The sequence below is a fragment of the Ixodes scapularis genome, unplaced genomic scaffold (assembly GCF_016920785.2).
Source record: "Ixodes scapularis isolate PalLabHiFi unplaced genomic scaffold, ASM1692078v2 PGA_scaffold3__209_contigs__length_174095766, whole genome shotgun sequence".
In the NCBI taxonomy this organism is placed as follows: Eukaryota; Metazoa; Arthropoda; class Arachnida; order Ixodida; family Ixodidae; genus Ixodes; species Ixodes scapularis.
This window is the reverse complement of record NW_024609868.1, coordinates 1553966-1558935: the sequence shown is the minus strand read 5'-3', so window position 1 is coordinate 1558935 and position 4970 is coordinate 1553966. Positions and strand designations below refer to the sequence as shown.

The 4970-nt window shown below is 47.2% G+C and overlaps 1 non-coding gene across 1 annotated transcript; it reads left to right on the top strand.

Moving 5' to 3' along the window:
• Window positions 1-4428: 4428 nt before the first annotated feature.
• Trnaf-aaa lies at window positions 4429-4512 on the top strand. The gene has a single exon. It is a non-coding gene; the product is annotated as a tRNA-Phe (tRNA).
• The last annotated feature ends 458 nt before the right edge of the window (window positions 4513-4970 follow it).

The following is a 4970-nucleotide window of genomic DNA, read 5'->3' as shown; positions in this document are numbered from 1 at the left end:
CGGAGGTGGCGGAGGGATATCCGATTCCCTTTGAGGGGCATTTGCCGCTACCTTCTTAACCTGTAACTGACTATAGCTAGATATTTGTTTATTGTTGCAACTCGCATCAGTTACGAAAATCTGGATGACCCGCGCATTTAGAATGTTCAAGACAAAAATATGGATGGAAACCACGCTGGAAATCATCACAAGTTGTCACAGGCACTTATTTAGCCAGTCTGCCTGTGAACGTCGATTTCGTCACTATTCTTGCCCTGGACTAGCACCGTAATCGCAGTCACTAAACGCTTGTGCTTGATTGAGAGACACTGCATTCGGTTCAGAGCGTAGTTTTCTCACTGCTCTGGACAGTGACAATAAATTTGAGAAATGTATTTTCGCCCACAAAATTGTATTTAATTACAATTGTATTTGAAATACCCACGTTTTAGTATTTAAATACACACGTCAAATACATTACCCAATTTGTAATTAAATACAAATGCAAAATACACAAAGTATTTAAAATACGTATTTCAAATACTTGTATTTGAAATACTGCCCATCCCTGCACGTGTCCTTTCTTAATTGGATTTTGTATTGTATGTGTTTGTTTTGTACCACGTGGCTCCCATTGGTCTAAAAAGAGCGATATCTGATTAGCTCCTCGGATGGCGGGAAAAGTCTTAGAAAAGTGAATATAGGCGCCTAAAGGCGCGGGATTTGCGGTTCAAGGTTCGAGTACCGAAGTTGTCATCGGCAGTTTGAGAACCGCGCGAGATAGGGGCGCGACTCGCGAGTGTGCGACCTGCTGCCTCAGGACGAGAGCCAAGTGCATTATATGAGTGTGTAAACCATATTACATCGTCCCTTTGTTGCGTTGTGTGACTTCCTTGACTTTCTTTTGTGAGCGGACTTCGGAAACCATAGAAATCGACACCAACGAACAAATCACGCGAGATTTTTGTTGGTTAGATCAGGTTAAGATAGGGAGTACTTTATGGTGGAGCGGCTTTCCAGTGCCTATCGTCTATCCATCAAAATGTTCCGCGTTTCTAATTATGCATCATCGTCTTATCAGCCCCGATGACTGGAGGCTTTATGCATTGGAGTCGTGCTTCATAAAGTATTTGTTTTTATGATTCTTGTTTTCTGCTTACTCTGGTGCCTTCTTTTGACGTGACTTGTAAATAAAAAAAGTAAAATGCAAATGCCTTCCTGGTGGGGAATTTCCGGGGCATCATTTTTATGTATCATAATCATCCCAAAACCATTTGAAACTAAACATTTGAGAGAAATCTCTCTGGTTGGGGAATACAATAATTAAAATATGGCAACCAACCAATTCCTAAACATGTAGGAGCCCTACGTTTCGAACCGACTCGGTTCTTCGTCAGGGGCGACTGTGGCCGTTGAGGAGCGACGTTTTTCGATCTTCTTTTTCTTCTCTCAGGGATGTGGCGCATTTCTCGATCTTCTTCTTTCATGAATATGGCGAAGCCCGTTCACATACACTGTTGGTAAAGCACCAAGGCACCTATTTATGTTGCCTGGCGTCGTTTGAATATGCCAGGACTCGACGAAAAGCCTATGTCGGTTGTTAGTCTCTGCGTCGATAATGCTGGTGTTGTCGAAGTCAATCCGGTGGTCTTTGACTTCGCAGTGCTCGGCGACTGCGCTGCGCTCGTGGTCGAGCTTGCGAACGTCGTTTTTGTGTTGGCGTATTCTTTCATTGAAATTCTTTGTCTCGCCGATGTAAGTGGCTGGACAATCTGCACAAGGGATCTTATAAACCACGCCCTGCGTTAAAAACGCAGGGCGTGGTTTATAAGATCCCTTGTGCAGATTGTCCAGCCACTTACATCGGCGAGACAAAGAATTTCAATGAAAGAATACGCCAACACAAAAACGACGTTCGCAAGCTCGACCACGAGCGCAGCGCAGTCGCCGAGCACTGCGAAGTCAAAGACCACCGGATTGACTTCGACAACACCAGCATTATCGACGCAGAGACTAACAACCGACATAGGCTTTTCGTCGAGTCCTGGCATATTCAAACGACGCCAGGCAACATAAATAGGTGCCTTGGTGCTTTACCAACAGTGTATGTGAACGGGCTTCGCCATATTCATGAAAGAAGAAGATCGAGAAATGCGCCACATCCCTGAGAGAAGAAAAAGAAGATCGAAAAACGTCGCTCCTCAACGGCCACAGTCGCCCCTGACGAAGAACCGAGTCGGTTCGAAACGTAGGGCTCCTACATGTTTAGGAATTGGTTGGTTGCCATATTTTAATTATCCCAAAACCAATATGACAACTTTATTTTAATTACTTAATAGAAGAATGCATAGTTATTAGAAAAAAATGAACATGCTTTTATTTTCTCTTGAACTTTCTTTTCTTTTTATCTTGTCCCCCTTTACTCTCGTTGGTCCGGCCCCCCGCGAAATGAAATCCTGCGTACGCCACTGGTTCACACATACAACAACAAACAAATAACACGACATTAAATGGTTTACAACTAACTAGCAAATATACAGGATATATATATTTACGCGTTACGTACAAAACTTCTACGTAACGCGTTAGCAGTATCGCCGTTACGTCCTTGTCACTGTTACGGTTGCGACGTAAGGACCCCGCTACTTTTCCCCAAAAGGAACGAGGGCGCCATCTTATATTCACTGACAAGATGAGAATGACGCCTCTTTCCTCCACACGACCCTCCGCCGTGCTTTGGCTGCCCGTGCACGCTCGTGGCTCACGGACGCCGAAGCGTCACCGAAAGTAGCTTGAGCCCAGTTCTATCTTTCCCCGTGGCCGACGTCTTCCCCCGCAACGACCAGCGTCTTGCGTCACGCCACTGCCTGCCGCGTGGGGTCGACTCAGACATGTCCACGTTACCCAAATAAAAAGTAAATAAATACCGCTACTCGTTACTGCCTCCAAATTTAACTACCGGGTGTCCCAAATAGAATCCAGGCTCTTGAAATCGACCGCAAATTTCGGTTTCTTAACCTATCGCTCTACGACTTTGTGCAGCGTTGCTTACAGATGGTGCATTTTAGAGCGCAGCTCTTAGGCGCCCGTTCCCGGCTTGAGCGGCGTCGTCGTCGACGTCGCCGTCGGCGTCGCCGTCGCCGTTGGCACTGCGGTTGGCGTTGCCGTCATTGTAAACGCGCGGTGCATTGTGGGAAATATCCCATAATGCACCGCGCGGGGAAAAGGAGGAGGAGGAAGGAGGAGGGGGAAGAGGATGGGGGAAAGGAGGAGGGGGAGGAGGAAGGGGAAGAGGAGAAGGGAAGGGGGAGGAGGAGGGAGGGAGGAACTTGAAGGACGAGGGGAGGACGAGGAGGAGGGAGGAGGAGTAGCAGGTAGGACGAGGAGGTGATGAAGGGTATACCCTCCCCTCAGTACCCTTCCCTCCTCCTCCTCAAGAGCTGCGCTCTAATTCGGCATTATAGGGTGCTGTAAACGACTTTCTTTTTTTTTTTAATTTTCAAAGAGCGAATCTACCTGAGGAAAAAAGTAGACAGAAAAAGACTTAGCTCCTATGGAAACGCAGCGAAGCCACCCGTCTTCCAACAATACGGTGCCGTCTCGCACGGGAGACTAGGGATGGCGCAAGCGGTCGCGATGCCAACTGCCGCCAACGACCGAGCATACGGCGCCGAGAGTCGGCGTCATTAGCAGACGATCTTTTCGACTCAAAAGCGGCGCGCATTGGGGAGGCGGCGACAGTCGAAGAAACAAAAACAGGCGCGGTAACAACAAGGAACTTCAAAGCAGACGACATAAGTACCACGAAAAAAAAAACAATGACAATAACCGACAAGCCATCTTTTATTCGATTATCTGTCCATTAAATGTGTTCTATTAGTAAGAATAATAAAATAATGTATTGGCAACTGATGTCAAAAAATTTACCGCATCTCCACGTGGTCGATGATGTTGATTGGGGCGAAGCTCTGGTTGTGCTTGTCTGCGTAGACGCTGAGCCGCAGCATGCCGAGCCTTTCGTTCGTTTTTATCCATGTCAGAAAGAGAATGTGTGGTATGGAACGTGGTTATATACGCATTTGAGCATTTGACCGCAGCGCCCTCTCGTCTATAAACATTGAGCCAATGCATGCAAAGTTTAACGCGATTATATACATGATGAACAGAACAGCGCACACAAAGACAAGGACAGAGAAAAGGAACATGCAGGACACACAAGCGCTGTGTGTCCTGCATGTTCCTTTTCTCTGTCCTTGTCTTTGTGTGCGCTGTTCTGTTCATCATGTCATCATACCAACTCGCCCAACTTACTACACTTCTGCGATTATATACGCATTTGACCGCAGCGCCCTCTCCTGTATAGACGTTGAGCAGTTACATGCAACGTTTCATCCATGACATCCCCAGCTCTTGAGTTACTACCACATCTCAGAGCCCCCTACTCGTCCCGCAGTCGTGGCCGAGTGGTTAAGGCGATGGACTAAAAATCCAAAGGGGTCTTCCCGCGCACAGGTTTAAATCCTGTGGACTGTGCAGACATTTTTTTTTCACCATTTACTTTTTTTTTTGCCCTACACGAGCACGTGAGCACGTGAGCTCACGAGCACGAGCACGAGCACTAGCAAGATCGATGTGAGCACGGACGCCGGACGGAGAAGGCTAGACCCTAAGGAGCTTCGCCCCTAAAAGTTCGCGCCGCTTTTGAGTCGAAAAGATTGTCTGCTAATCACACCGGCTCTCGGCGCTGTATGCTCGTTCGTTGGCGGCAGTTGGCGTCGCTACCGCTTGCGCCATCTCTTGTGTCCCGTGCGAAACTTCGCCGTATTGTTTGAAGACTGGTGGACCATAGGAACTAAGCCTTTTCTTTCTTTACTTTTTCCACAGGTAAGTTCGCTCTTTGCAAATTTCACAAAAAAAAAATGCACCGTATTCGGGCAACGCTGCAAAAAAAATTGTAGCGCGATAGGCTAAGAAACCGAATTTCGCGGTCG